The sequence below is a fragment of the Prinia subflava genome, chromosome 15 (assembly GCF_021018805.1).
Source record: "Prinia subflava isolate CZ2003 ecotype Zambia chromosome 15, Cam_Psub_1.2, whole genome shotgun sequence".
Lineage (NCBI taxonomy): Eukaryota > Metazoa > Chordata > Aves > Passeriformes > Cisticolidae > Prinia > Prinia subflava.
The window spans coordinates 11,023,671-11,040,286 of NC_086261.1; positions in this window are offsets into that span (position 1 = coordinate 11,023,671).

Below are 16,616 nucleotides of genomic sequence, written 5' to 3' on the forward strand. Positions count from 1 at the left end.
GCTGATCAAACATATTTTAGGTTAATAACAGAATCAATAGATGATTTCACATTCTGTCAGCTCCAAAATTGAACAAGCTATTCACTGTCCTCAACATGTTTAAAACACATTTCAAGGCAAATGGTGTAAATATTGAAGAACAACTTGCCTGGACATTAGACAGCAATCTGCCACTACATTCACAATTTCCACAGAGAGAAAGATAATAAACTCCTCAGCTTTTCCACTAGGATAGGACAGGACAGAAAATAAACAACTTATAATGCAACATGAATTACTTAGAGCACACAAGCAAACCCTTCCCAGCTACCAGGACACAGAAAGAACTGCTTAGGGAGATTGCAGAGATTTTAAGAACAGATAAGGCAAAAATCTGTCAGAAGCACTTCAAATTTACCTTCTGTGCCTGCACAGGGCTTGGGATGCCTCTCCACATCCCCACTAGCCATGATTCTGTGATTAATAAATAAGCCAACAACGTGTATTACAGGAGGAAACTGCAATATTGCAACATAACTAACCTAAAAATTCTGCTTTTATTCTGAGGCACGTGGCAGCCCCTCAAAGACAACAGAATCTCCAGGACTGCATTGCCTGCAGAAGCAGAGCAGCCCTTCAGGGAAGGCTTGTCCCCAGCGCTGTCCCCGAGCTGGGTGGCAGCAGTGTGTGGGCTGAGCCTGCCACTGCATGGCCTGGCAGATCCACAGAGCCCTGGAGCACAGACACCTCCTGCTCTGCAGCTCTGAGAGTGCTCAGAGGGACGGGCTTGGACACCTGAAACTCCTGCTGCAGAACCCTTATACCCTCCCCAGTCCTGCTCCAGCAAAACTGCACCAGGGAATTATTCAGGGACCTGGCAGAGGGGTCTGCACCTCCTCAATTTACAGGGTGAGTCACGCGTGAGTAGAAATCAGATGTCTTAAGTGCCAAAAAAAAGGATGAGAACTCAGAGAAAAAGGAAGACTTAAATGGTTAGAGAATATTTAGATACCTAAGGTGATTCAAACAGTCTAGACCTGATGATTTTCATCATAAAATATGCAGAGAACAAGCTGAAAAAATCTCAGAAGTGATTATGGAAACCTGGAAAGAGAAAGGTTTACAAGAATGATAAATCCAGTCCTGATAAAAAAATGAAAAGAGGAGCTTGAAAATAAACTCCAACTCCTGGAGGAAAAAAAGAAAGAGAGGAATGAATAAAATTATTTGTAAGCACCAGAAATATAACAAAAAGGTAACAGATGAATGGATTTTGCAAGAATGAATTGTTTCAAAAAATTATCTATCTCCTTCAATGACAGGAAGAAGGGAAGAAGCTGAGCTCTGTCCTGGGTCTGGCTCTGTTCAAGGTTTTTCAGGGAGAAATGCTTTCTGATGCAGATGACACCTAAGCAGGAAGGCCTGCAGCTATGCTAGTGAACAGAAACGGAAATCAAAATTATTTTGCCTAACTGAAGCACTGGTGTGGAAAAAAAAAAAAGATAAAAGTAATTAAGGCCAAAGATAAGGACTTGTTCTTGTTTATGCAGAAATAGAGGGAGAAATGCAGGTCTGAGGAGAGCAAAAAATTGAGATAACAGATTACAAAATGAGCATGAATTAACTGTATCATGCAGCAAAAAAATAAAAAAGCGATTGTTACCTGGATTATACCAGAAATCCACACAGGGAACAAAACCTACATCAGGGAGTTTGGGAGGGCAAACCCACAGACAGAAATGAAGAGGGGGTTTGACACAGAGAGCCATCTGGAAGGACACAAATGGCAGTTGCTAGGAAGAACACAAAACAAATCCTGTTCAGATAAACAAGGTGTATAATTGCAGGTAATTATAGCAAGGAGGATTTTTTTCTTGGTCTGAAAGGTAATAAAGCTTGGAAATAGCTTTTCTGAAGGGACCACAAGGGCCTTACATTTGGGAATCCAGAGCATGAAGTTAGATAGATAAACATCTTCCAGGACTGGCAAGAGTATCCTGCACATCCTGCTTTGAAGCACCAAGATGAACTCAAAGATGGATCAAGGTACTTTTTAGCCTTATTTTTCTGTAATTGAAGAAAGTCTGTTGATGGGTGTAAGATTTCCTAAACCTGAAAACTTTGTTTTCCTGTAGTTCTGCATTTGTGAATATCTTCCTTTTCCCCTTTTACAGTTTAAATATATTTCACATCTAGAGGAAAAAGTATCTATTTCTTCCTTCTGAATGAGCTGTGGGCCCTACACTCCAAATCTGACAGAATTTTTGTGATTGTATTAACATAAAAGATTTCAAGCTGTTCACAGATTGAATTTAATCCTCCTTTCAATAATCCAAGTTTAAATCCTCATTTCAATTATCTCTACATTTTGTAGAATCCCTCAAATGATTCAGCACTGAAATATTGCGTGTGTTACAGTTTAAAAGCCAAAAGTTATGAATGGAAGCAGATTATATCTTATTAAAATGTTAATTCCAAGTCCTTTGAGATAATTACGACTAAAAGCATTGGTTAATGTGTCAGAAATAAACACTGTCAAAAATAATTGAACAAAAAGAAGCATATGGTCACCACTCACTTCAGAACAACAGGGAGGCAGAATTATAGGAGTGATTTTTGGAAGTGTTGGTACAGGGAAAGACCTAATATAAGTTCCAATTAGCAATCCTTTTGCATCCTTCTTTATATATATACTTTTAAAACTCCTAGCTTAATTTGCCTTCTCTGTTGAACAATAAAATATGAATAATACTGAGTGATGTAGAAATGTCATTGCTGTGATGTTACCACTGACACAGCAAAGGAAGAATCCAGAGCTGGAATAACTGTAACTGCTCTAAGATGAGAACCAGAAAAGAACATTTGGTGAAGGATTTGAGCCTGTCCAGGATTACCTCCTTACAAGTAAACTTGAAAGCTATTTGTAAAAGAGCTCAAATTTACTCTTAATGGTATTCTTGTCAGACAAAGAAAGAAAGAAAACTACGCTGAGATATGCAAAAGATAAGGTGTATTTCTCTGAAGTTATATTATTCTTCAACATCTATATTCAGACTTACTGGAGCTATTTCCATTCAAGATGGCATCAAATCAGGATCTCCTTATTCTCCTGAGCAGATGCACTGCCATCAATTACATTACTCGTGTGAGTAAGCAGAGGAGAAGCTGACCTTTACAGAGATAACAATAGATACTTCCCAATTAATGTGAAAGTAGGAGTATATAAATCAATCCTAAAAAAAGCACTTTAGATTATATAATATTAACTCTTCACTATACAAATCCAATCAAATGGCATTCCTTATAGAGGAGTCCGAGGTACTGCACCATTAGTGATCAAGAATCTGGTCACCCCCTGCTGGGATTCATTCAGCTGTCTGTCTTCTATCAACAAACAAGTCAATGAGTCAATAGCTAAAGCAAAATGCAAGGGTGAAAATACATTATTGTGATGCATGCCAGCATGTGAGCAGGAGCACTGAAAAGTCAATCAGAATATAAAACCCTCTCTCCTCCAGTATTAAAGGTCACTATTTAGAAATCCACACAATACTATTCCCCCTCAACCCTTGTTTCGTTTTAGCATATATTTCTCCTCAAAATCTACAGTTGTAAAGGTAGACACACACACTGTTGTGCCTTTTCCCACTAGAAAGATAACCTTCAGAATGTAAATCAATGCACTCTTGCCCTGGTAATCCAGTCTTGCAGAAAGCTGTCTCCAGCTGAACAATATCAGCAGAAAAAGGCACAGAAGCATTCACTCTTCAGCACCGTATTCACCCCAGTGAAGTGTTCATTCCAAATCCAAACTGCAATAATTTTAAATGCTGCTGCTCAGGGTTGTGGTTTAGCCCCATATGGCAGTGAAACACCTCACAGCCACACACCCTGCAGTGGGGTGGGGGAGAGAATCAGAGGAGCTAAACAAAGAACTCATGGGCTGAGGTAAAAACAGTTTTATAATTGAAACAAATAAAAATACAATAGTCCTAACAATACTAATAAATAATCCTAAAACAACAATAACAATAATAATAACTGTAATGAACAAGACAGAGAGATAGAGAGAAAAATAAATCCCAAGAAAAACAAGTGATGGACAATAGTTGCTCTCCACCCCTTGACCAAAGCCCATCCCATTGCCAAGCAGCCACCAGCTGCTCCTGGGCAGCTCCTCCCAGTTTATATTCCCAGCAGGGAACGTCCCCTTGGCCAGTTTGGGTCAGCTGTCCTGGCTGAGCTCCCTCCCCACTTATTGTGCAGCCCTGCACAGGCAGAGCACGAGACACCAGAACATCTGGGGCTCAGAGTGAACACTGCCCAGCAGCAGCAAAACCTCACTGTGCTACCAACATCGTCCTCAAACTGCATCCCAAACACAGCACTGGAGCAGCTGCTGGGAGCAGAATGAACCCTGTGCCAGCTGAAACCAGGACACTCAGTCAAACTAAGAAACATCTCACAGTCTGTTCCAGCTCCCATGGGAATTGGGAACATGTCAATGAAGCTGCACCATTATTCCAGTTCTAAATATCCAGCCTTTAAGAAAGGCTAATGCCTTTCTGGGTATTTTTGCCAACAGACAAGTTCTTCCTCATCTCTCGTTGCAGAGTACTAGGGCTAGTGGCACTGTCCACGCAGGGATTTGGAAGCACTGCACATTGGCCAAATGTGTGTGATGGAGCAGAGCAAAGGTGAGCTCATCCCATCACCTCTGGTTAAAGTAAACAGCTACAGGACACGCAGCATTCCTCAATTGTGCTCATATGAGGCCAGAAAAGGACTGGACCTGGGAACATTGGCTCTCTGGCACACAATTTTTGGTAGTTAGCTTAAGAAATGGTCACAGAGTTATCACCTTGACTAAAAACATATCTTAAAAGTTACATTTTAGAAAGAATATGTAACAAACTCTTATGTCAACAGTGAGGATTAGGTGTCCTAATAAGCATCCTGAGAGGATGTGGTCCTGAAAAAGAATAAGGGGCTCAGGTAGTCTCAAGGTCAATTGAATTCTTGCCATACTGTGAAACACTTGATTCCCATCCCAAGCAGAGGATTTGCTACTCTTCCTACCCCATTCTGTCTCCTGAAATGCAAAAGCTTATTCTCTTCCATCTATAGTACACTGTGACACCTCAAGGATTTAATAATTGATTCCTTTGTGCTTACTGTGATCAAATCTGTTTTATTTCAGATCTCATTTGTGTTACAGGGTTTGAAATGGCCATCAGTGGACCCCGCATGCTCTACAGTCCCGTAAGCATGAAGCAGTGATGACTCCATCTGGTTTCCTTGAAAGAAAACTCAGTCTTCATTTTTAAACTTCATATAAAGCAAGTGAACTTTTCAAAATGACATTATTCTAAGAAAGCAGTGAATCCTAATACATGGAGACAAGGATTCCTGAGGTCAGAAACATCAGTTTTACAAAAATGTCCTGAGGGATGCCTGAATGTGTTACCATGAGACCTTTAACCTCTCACTTAGGCCTTACTGCCCATCACTCCACTTCCAATCCATTTCTAACATTTTACTTGTCTATGAACTTCTTGGAATGACAAGAGGATGATTCATAATATATAGTAAGGCTTCCAGGAAGCTTTTCCACTCAAAGCTACAGGGTAAGTGAATCAGCCTTTTGCTTTCTCCCAGGAACTACTTATCTTCAATCTTTCAATTAAAGGTCAAAAACCGAAAGAAGGCAGCCCAGTCATCTATTATGTTTTTTCCCCCTTTCCTATTGTAAGAGGCTCTGCTCTCCACACAGTTGTGTTTCAACCAGTCTGATATTGTTTTTATTGGCAGAAATTTGAAAAACAAATTTGCAATTTTAAAGAACAAAAGGAGAACTGCAGAGGATGACAGCAATTTCTCTAGTGTATCTTTTGGTCATTAGTAATTTAGATCCTCCTGAAAGAACCAAATCCACAGCTTTTATCATAAGTTAATAGACAGCATTTTAAGTATCAAACTGAGAGCAGGTTTAAGGGTAAGTACCTCTCCCAATCCTGCTTTGTTAGGAAGAAAAACACAAAAACAGAACCATACAATAGCAGCACAACTATTTTGTTTGAATTTCAGGATAGAAGAAAGCTGGGTTTGGATTTTATCTGCAATGTACATGGTGAAAGGTGGCAGAGGATGTGGATTAGCATCCTATGCCTATTTCATGGTTGCCCTAAGGCCCTGCTGTAGCAGCTCAGTCAGAGCCCAGGTGGGTCACTGGGCAGACATAAGTCTCATTAAAGAATACCCATGGCATCAAAAGTCTCTGTGCAGGTCAGAGAACCAGCTCTGCTTGCTCTGTGCCAACTCCGGGCAAAACCTAATACAAACATGGAGTGAATTTAAGGAAAGAGTCGCTAAAGAGGAAAGCATGTGAACAAAAAACAAAGATAAGAGAAAGGAAAAGCTGAGAAAATGCAATCAGTTCAAAACAACTTCAGATTTCATTTTAGGACATTTTTTTCCTAGGAAAACAAAACAAAACAAAACAAAACAAAACAAAACAAACAAAACCCACCACCAAAAAACCCCATTTTGTCTGAGGTAGAAAAATAATATTTACTTCAGTTAACCCAGCCAGTTTACTTATTCTTTTGTTAACAGAGGTTTGTGTTATTGTAAAAAGTATAAATAAATATTTATTTAATAAAGAAAGAAATAAAGAAAGGTGAAAAGGTGTTCTCGGAAAAAAAATAAAAATAGGTGACCTTTGAAAAAGTTACTTGTCTTGTCCCCAGTTTTATTTTTGGACTTCAGAAATTCTGTTCATTGCTAAAATAAAAGAAAATACTCTCTCAATCAGCCACTTCAAGAGGGTAAAAGCTGGTGAAACCCTCCAGGCTGGAGGCCTTGCTGCACACAGCTCCCAGCAGGTGAAGCTGCCTTCCATTTCCACACCACACTTGCTTCACCCTGGCAAGTTCCCTGGCAGCCCCTGCCACGTTTGGAGATAATTGTGTCCTGTGCCAGTGCTACTGTGAGGTCGGGGATAAATCAACCCCTGTTGTTGCTGCCTGCAATAATGGAGATCCAAACCCTGCTCTTTTTCATGACCACTTTTACTGTCCTGTGTCGCTATAGTTTACTGATGGCACGAGAATAACGCCATGACTCTCAGCTTACAGCAAATGAGAGCACTCTTTATTCTTCTAAATCCTCTTTTTATACAGTACTTCAGTACAGTGAATATGATTGGTCATTCAGAGCTTACACCTCTTTGTAAACATCTTTCCCAGTAAACAAGTTAGAAAAACACCACCTGCTAACGGTTTTTCACCTCCCAAGGATTGTTTGGATTCCTCATTAGGGTTTTCTCAGACCAGAATGAGAGAGTTGCTCGCTTGTCTTTCACACAGACTCTAGAAGTGCCTGAAGCCTAAAATCTGACCACGGTCAGTACCCACAGTCCTGCCCTGAAAGAACAACCTGTGCCCAGACCCCTGGGCCTTTGTGTGGATGGGGGCCCCGGCCGGTGCCGGTGCCTGTCGCAGGGAGCAGCGGCTGGGGAAAGGCTGGAGCTGATTCATTCACATCTGGAACAGCTCAGGAAAGCTGTGTTCCCGCAGCCTTACCAGCCTGTGTGAGAGAGTTCAGTGGGACTGAGGGGATCACCAGCTTGGCACAGCCCCAGGCCTGGCACAGCTCTGGGCCCGGCACAGCTCTGGGATCGGCACAGCCCTAGGCCTGGCACAGCTCTGGGATCGGCACAGCTCTATGCATGGCACAGCTCTGGGATCGGCACAGCTCTATGCATGGCACAGCTCTGGGCCCGGCACAGCTCTGGGCTTGGCACAGCTCTGGGATCGGCACAGCTCTATGCATGGCACAGCTCTGGGCTTGGCACAGCTCTGGGATCGGCACAGCTCTATGCATGGCACAGCTCTGGGCTTGGCACAGCTCTGGGATCGGCACAGCTCTATGCATGGCACAGCTCTGGGCTTGGCACAGCTCTGGGATCGGCACAGCTCTATGCATGGCACAGCTCTGGGCTTGGCACAGCTCTGGGATCGGCACAGCTCTATGCATGGCACAGCTCTGGGCTTGGCACAGCTCTGGGATCGGCACAGCTCTATGCATGGCACAGCTCTGGGCTCGGCACAGCTCTGGGCTCGGCACAGCTCTGGGATCGGCACAGCTCTGGGCTCGGCACAGCTCTGGGCCCGGCACAGCTCTGGGCTTGGCACAGCTCTGGGATCGGCACAGCTCTATGCATGGCACAGCTCTGGGCTTGGCACAGCTCTGGGATCGGCACAGCTCTATGCATGGCACAGCTCTGGGCTTGGCACAGCTCTGGGCTTGGCACAGCTCTATGCAAGGCACAGCTCTGGGCCCGGCACAGCTCTGGGCCCAGCACAGCCCCGAACCTGGCACAGCTCTGGGTTTGGCACAGCCACTGCCAGCGCTTGCTCTGCCCACAGGCCCGACCCCGCGCTACAGCCACGCTCAGTGCAGAGGAAAATCTATGAGGGAAAAATGACTAATGGATAAGTCTGAATCAAATTGCAGACGCGAGATTAAATTTCCTTTGTGAATGACACTGTGAGTTAGTGTTCGCGGCTCTGCCACAAAGCAGCTCCTTCTCCCTTGCTCACCACAGGGCTGACAATGGGTCTAGCAGAGCACGTGCAGCAAACATTTGCTCTCTGCAGCTCCCAGCTCCACGTGTGCCTTTAGCACAGGGTGCCCAGGCACAGGCCGCCTGTTTGTCACCTGCCCACCCCTGCACACCGCCACACTTAGAGAGATCAAACAGAACTGCTGTTTGTTCCCCTTCAAAGAGGGAAATGTTCTTTTAAATTAGCAACTGATCCTTGGCACAGTGAAAGGAAAAGGTTTTTAAAAAGAAAATCAGTCTTCTTGTGACCTGAAAAGAACTTCAATCCTCTAGTCTAACTCCTCTTTTTCCTCAGAACTGCACCTTCAGTGCAAAAGGGGCCTTAGTGAAGAGCAGGGCCCTGGTGAACTTCCAGCACCCACAGCAGATCCACCCACCACCCTCCTAACGCTTAAGGATTCATTTTCACACTTAGCCTCAGCCATTCCCTCAAAGCTACATGCTTATGGTTTGCATAGATTTCACTGTCAGTTTTGCATGCTGATATGGCTTTTTAGGGGTTAAATTGATTAATATCATTTGTTGATTATTTCCCATCAGATCTCTTGATGCAGCAGAAGCCTGTTGAGTTCTCCTGAAATCAGTGGAACAGCAGAATTACATCACACACATCTCTGGCTCCTTGACACAAACAGTCGTCTTCTCTGAATTCTACAATTAGTAAAAGACTGCTGAGCTTTTCACAGCTCATAGCAACACCTGATGGATACATTTCATGGAAGCATTGTTTTAGTCCGGAGTTCTTTTGCCTCTGCACGTTATAAGAGTAAACCACAAAGCTCCTATTTGCTGCAGCAGTGCTGGACTGATCCCATGCAATTCTGTGGTGTTTTCCAAGTGTGACTTGACCTCGTACCCAACAGAGCCCCTGTCTCCAGCACTCCTCACGGGTCTGTGCAGGGTTGCAATGCTGCGATTTCCACTGTGTCCCATGACCTGAAACACATCTCCCTGCACCTCATTCTGCAAAATCAAAGCATGAATGTTTTTTGCCTACATTTGCCTTTCCCAAAACTAGAGAAATTGTCTGAGAACTTGTGTTTACAAGAGCTTCTAAGAATCAAAAAGAGTTGGGAGGGAGGAGAAGGAAGATTCATATCAGCCTTTCTAAAATACTTAAAATCTGAAAGCACAAGAATGGTAAAGGGAGACCTGTTCATCCTTTCTTGTTCCCAGCTGGTAACCTGGGCTCATCTTGACAATGTTCTAAAAGTAACATCTTCATGAAACAAAAGGAGTTTTTAAAAGCCATGACTCATATTTCCTTAAGAGACACACTAAAGAGAACAGAGCCAACCCTCTCTCTGGTGAGACCCTGTGGATGTCAAGAATGAATGCAATAAAATCATCCTAAGGACAAATTATTTTGAAATTTCAAAGGAAATACTGCCTTGAACGAGTAAAAATGCTCAAGGATGCACAAATATCTCAGAGAATTCATGACAGATTGGCCACAATTAGACTCAGTAACAACAATACAATAGACTTTACTGAATTCAGAAACAATAAGAAGATAAAGGAGAGACCAGGACTATGGCAGGAAAAAGTATGAACAGCCTTGCTGTTTCTCTGGAGCCCCCTTTTTAGTAACTTGGTTTTTTATATTATATTGAATATACTGGCAAACAGCCACAGTCTTTACATGTATCATCCACAGAAGAGCTTACCAGTCTATCATTCTCAACAGGCACTGAAAATCAGAAAACGCCCTCCCTTGTGTCCTGAAACTTTTCCAGGTCCAGGCTATCACTGAAGCTGAAGTTTATATGATGGTTGCAGAATGGAACCTTTCCAAAACAAACACTTTGAGAAAAATGTGCCGACTGCAGATGCATTATCAGCTGTAACAATGCTGAGAGAATCTGGGGAGGAGAACATGGTGATATTCCATTGCAGGATATTATTGGCATTTTAGTATGGCCATAAAAACGACCATGGGTCAGACACACTACTGTCTGGAGCTGTGAGTAATTACACCAGCAATTATTTTCTTCCTAATGTAGTCCAAATCCAGCCTCAGCAATTGTTACAGTTTTCCATATGGCATTAGTTTATCAAATTTTGCTAAAACATTTTATTCTTTTTGATAATGAACACCAACAATACATACAGAAGCTCCAAAGTGTACTGTGAGTCCTTTATGCTGACAGCTCACACAGATCCTTTAGGCTTCTTGTCAGCTTTCAGAGTCCTTAAATCTAGAGAAAGGCAAGGCTGCTCCAAGAGTCAGCCTCTATTCACAGGGAAGGAACTTGCAGCACGTTTTATGGAAGTTTTGTCCTTGTGGGAAGAACTTCCCGTTCACTTGCAAGTGAAGAGTTGGCTCCTTAGTGCTTCAATGCTCTGCAGATGACAATTGCTGAGCCTTCCTCAGTGCACATTTGTACAGCAGGCGGCCCTGGGAGGGAACAAGAGCCACAGCAGTGTGGAGTGACTCACTTTCCCAAATATGAAGTGGAAAACTCTTTGATCAGACATTTCCTGCTTTGCCATTCCATCCTGAGAACACAGCAAGAACTACTTGTAGCAGCATGAGCAAGCAAAGCCTTCATTGAGTTTTAATGAATTAGTGTCTTTTGCTGAACAGCTTTGTATCTGGTTCTTGGCTCTAGTGCAAGATATGAATGGCAGGGACAGCTTTTTATTATGTTTGCCCAGATCCTGAACATCAATGTATTTTCAGGGGACAGAAAAAAATGGTTTGTGGAAAGCACAAGAAGAAAAATGTTTAATCCTAGGGCTGGATTTTTGTGTGTGTTTGTGTCTTCTCTTAAACATAAAAAGGGTAGATGAAGATCTATAGTTACACTTTGTACCAGCAAGCACAAAGCAGCGCAGGCAACTGCCCTGAGATGGTTACTTGACATTTCCTGTGATGTAGGAGTCTGTTTGGGAAGTATAACCCGGGCCAGCCGTGGATCATCTGCTCCCTCCCAGCCCGAGCCGGGAACCCGCTGGCATTGCGGGGGCACGTGGTGCTCCAGGCAGCCCCGGCGTGCCAGGGGAGTCCCTGCAGGGCTCATTAGCTGCCAACATTTCCAGCAGCTCTTTCAATGGCTTCTCCCCCTGGTGATGTTGGAAGCCTGGAAGCTGAAGCTGAACTCCCTCTCCATCTCTGCGAGCTGCCCTGAGATTCTGACTCACCTCACTGTATTTTTAAAATATCAGTGACCTCTTTTCTCCTTTTCCCTCGTTTGATGAGGGCGTTGCATAATGGGTGTGAGAGGAATGCTGTGCCCTGGCAGCTGTGAAGGGCCATTTCCAGGTTTTGTGTTTCAGCACACATTTATCATCATACACTTCCATCTCAGTACAGCTTTCCTGCTTTCCACTTTAATTAACTTCTGCTACTAACACTTCATATACTGCTCTGAGTTTGAGGGTATGATAGGCAAACATTACAATTGTTAAGCAGGTGAAAAATATCAACAATAAGCAGGGGATTTATTGTAATCAGTCAGTATGCTCAGCCTTGCAACTGCTTAGTACTTTATGCTCCGTAATTATGTGGTTGCCACAGTGTAGCCATTCAACAGTGTTATAATTAGTGAGTAATTAACTGAAGCATTTGATGACATGCTGCAGAGCACAAAGCATGTGTGCTGTTGATAGCAAAAGGATACATAAATTGTCTTTCTAACAATTTTCTGAAACCATCACAACCTCAATTGGTTCTTGCTTGTGATTTTCACAACTTTTCAGGTGCTGCACAAAATCAGAAGCATTTACAGCTGATTTTGTTGCTACCACAGCATTTAGGCACTGGGCTTCTATTGAAATCTTTAATATCGAATTGCCTTTGTGGATCTCAGCCTTACACAAACACACCTCCTGGGCTGCCTCAATACATCCATACAATCAGAGCTATGTATCTCCCTCTATTGGTATATTAAAAAAGCATAAATAAAAAAATAGAAGTGTTGCTAATTCCTGTAGGGTACAGATTAAATTCATGCTAATGCAACTGAACTCCCACTAAGTAGTGTATTAAAATAGCTATTCTGTTAGAAAACTCAGCCCTAATTAAGAGACAATTGGAATGGTTTAACATTGTTCAGATCAGCTTTGGCTAGGTCTTGTTTTTTTTTTTTTTTAAATTGTACATTATTGATATTTGTCAACATATCTAATGAAGACACAGAGACAGAAATTCAGTGCAGCACTGAGCGGGAAAGGTGCGTGTGTTTAAAGACATGACGAGGTGTGCCTGGTGCCTGCAAGGAAATGAAGCATGTACAGATGTAGGGGGACAGCAGACAGCATCTGCAATTTTTTCACCAGATAAGGAAAAAAAACTGCATGAGAAAATTTGAGTGCCACCTTGAAAGCAGCTTTGTGTTTCTTGCATCAAATCTTGGACTCTCCACAGGACGAGTGACATGTTTCACTCTGATATTTTCAATCCATTGGGTTTTTTTTTTTAAATTGTTTGGGTTTGTTTGTTTATTTTCTGCTTTTCAGCTTTTTAGCTTATCCAAGTATTGCAGGCTATTTAAAAGCCCTTTCTTTTCCTTTTGTTAGAACAGCAGCACTGTTAGCTGTGCATGTCCATACATAATCTCCAGTAACTTCTGCCAGCACAGAGCTGGAACACCTTCCAATTTTGTTGTCTTTTAAGTGAATTATTTTACATTTTCTGGTTGTGGTGGCTGAAACATTTGGTCATAAATATATAGAAAATATGGATGTTTCTTACAGAGTGACTGTGTCAGCTTGAATTTGATAGAACAAGCCAATGTAAGCTATTTGCTCTCTTGAACTGAAAAAAGTAATCCTTAGTAAGCTCTGAAACATTGCACAGCATCTACACACCTAAACACACAGTCTGTAATTTCCCAGTGAGTGCTGGCTGCTGAACAGTGTAGGCAGTGCTAAAATCTACCTGTGCTTTTGTAATGACGCCCATGCTACTGCAGCCTTAAGTCTGGATTAGCAAAAAGTAAGTTTCTGAAATGTACAGTCATGTGAAGGGAATGTGATGTAATGGTCAAAGTTCCCTGACTGCACACGCTGTGCATTCAAACCAGAGCTGCACCTGCCTCTGCTGTGGGTGTGCAGCTTTGGCCTGTGGGAGAAATGACTGAGCACTCTTGCAGCACTGGTGGGAATATGTGAGACAACAACAAAATCAACAAAATTTCTTAAACAGTGAGTGACCCTGGTAGGTGTGAGGGGGAGCAGTGGGACACTGTGATGAGTGGATGTCACTGTTTGCAAAGCAGGAGCTGCAGTAAGCCAGGCTGCCCTCCTGCTGCCTAGTAATGTGCCTTAGCTTCACCTTCATGATAACCCAGCTCAGAAAGAGACTAAAGCTTCATGCTTGTTCACTGCTTTTCAATCTTTGCTTCTCTGCACAGACTGCCGAGAGGAGAACCAGTCTGGTAGCACTTAGCAGGATTTCTTTGTCCATGAGATACCAGAATGAGACCAAAACCTGCTGTAAAGCTGTTGCACAGCAATGAGTTGTCTGTTCTAAAGGACCTGAATCATGTTTTCACCAGTGACCCAATATCAAAACTCCCCTCAGCCATGCAGTTCCCCATCTGCCATTTACAGGAGAAGGATGAGAGATATTTAGCAGTTGTTTTCTATGGTGACCTAACAGCTTCCAGCAACTTCAGGGAGAGAAAGGCCAAGTGCTTTTGAGGCCCCTACTAGAAATGCACAGAGAGATTGAAACACAATCCCGTCAAACAATACAGGATTTATCACAGCTTCTCTACAAAACTACTGCCATGTGCTACCTGACTCATTAGCCAGCTATGCAGATGACCCTAACTTTTACAGATACTCCAAAATTAAGGATAAAAAATTCAGCTTAGACTATTCTATTAGCAAGATAATCAAACAAGAGCAGAGACTCTAATCACATTGGTGTTCAGCGAGGAGGAGCAGACTGCCATACCTAATGTTTCATTTTGGGGACATGGTATCTAAATACCATGTCTATCAATAACAGGCAAATCAATTGATACAGAATTAGATGTCATGTACAGCATCTGGGATGTTATTGCTTTTCCAATATAGCTCATCTTATGCTCTCTTCATTTCCATTAAATAATACTTGGGAAGTAGAGCCCTTTTATAGTTTCTCTGTTTAAATGTGAACTTTAACTGTACAGGGTTTTTTGTTGTTGTTGTTCTTTGCAAGAGTCCAGAACATCCATCTATGTTTATTACTTTGGGTAGTAAAACATTTAGGGAAACAAATGCAGGAGACACTGCTTTAATAAAATCTGATCACACTGAAATCCTGAGACAGCACCAGTAGGATGTTGATAAAGTTCCTCTGAGGCTTTTGGCAGCTCTGCCACATTCAGACCAAGTGCAATGACTACAGATAGCAAAGAGGCACTTCTGAAAAGCTGCTGGCATGGATCTGGCAATGCTTATGTGTTTCATTTCTACTGAGATAACTCATCCCTGGTGTGAAATGTAGCACACGTGTGTGTGTGTCTGTGTAGGTGCATGTGTTGGGGGACACAGGGTGCCTTTCATTGCTTTCAGAGAGACAGGAAATGGTGCCCTGTTCTTCTAAATGTGGACAAGAGTTGTAGTGATCTTGGCCACTGAGCCCTGTTGTGTCCTGTAGGTGTCCTACAGGTGTAGGTTTTCTGTTCTAAGCACACCATTTTATCTTGTAGTTGATGCTGACCTCTCTAGTACAGGACAGTCCAAGAGTGTCAGACATGCTCCATAGTGGCTGCTTTCCCTCAAAAGCCCTGACTCTAGTCAGGTCTGGTCTCCTGGAACACTGCAACTCTGTGCATCTTCATAATCCCATTATGGAAATGACAAATGGGGGAAAAAATCATCCCTCTGCCGAAGTCAGTGGTGATCTGCAGTGACAGTTTTCAGCAGAGCCACCTTGTCTAGGGCTGGCAAGCAGAGAAGAGTTATAGGACAAGGACATGTCCTCCAAGAAAGGAGACTACACAGGCAACAGAATGATGACACTCATTTTGCTACTTAAGGGGAAATCTGAGCTGTAACCAAAGGATTTTCAAGGGCTAAAAATACATGAAGAAACACAACTGGAAGTTTCCGTGTATGAGGCAGCCTGGGAAACTTACTGAAATGCAACTCATGCTACTTGAATAGGACCTAATCATTTCACCTTTTCATATGGATTTGTCCTGTGGTTGCTAATTCAACTACAAGGCCAAATAAAGAACGGGGCTGTTCAGTACAGATCTGAAAGACGTGGATGAAATTGCATTTAGATGTGTTAGATCTCATCTGAAAGCTCTTGAATACTTAACACATGCTTGAACCCATCTGTGAAACAATTAATTTCTCCCTATTTTTCAGTGAAATATTTATGAGCACACTGAATGATTAAAGACAGGGGTACCTGTGGATTCTCTTCTCAGACTTGTAGACTGGATTTTTTTTTATTTTTTAACTATCTCCTTCAAAAGAAATATAGCAGCAGGTACAGAGAAGAAACTAAATATCTGATGAAAATACCATGAGCCATCTGTCCCGGTTCTTTTGACTAACTTGCATACAGCAAAGTAAATCAGATGGATGTCCCACCCAAGACAACCAAAAAGGGCATTTTTTGAACTATATGAACAGTTCAAATGAGTTTCAAAATGCTGAGGGAGAGGTGTAAAATGCTATTAGAGAATAATGGAATTTCTGTGCCTACCATACCTCAGAAGAGGGAAGCTCCTGTATTTCATTTCTTTGCCATTCATTTTATCTTAAGCAATTCCTGAACCCTTTCTGATGTTCTGTTAGGTGGGAGCTGATCCCATTTAGTCATATTAACTGTCAGAGCACTGGCTCCAACTCCGTGCATTCTCTGCATACTCACTCCAGGACAGTTCTAAAAATAATTTATTTCAGCTCAAGCTCATTATTTCCTTTCTCTTAGAAAGTGATGCAGCCTAGTGAGACTCTTTCCTCCCTCTCTACATCCTCAAAAGGTCATTGCTCATTTGCTTTTATCTGATCTGGAAGCAAATCTGGAAGTTCACATAAGCAAATTGCACTTTCAGCGCCA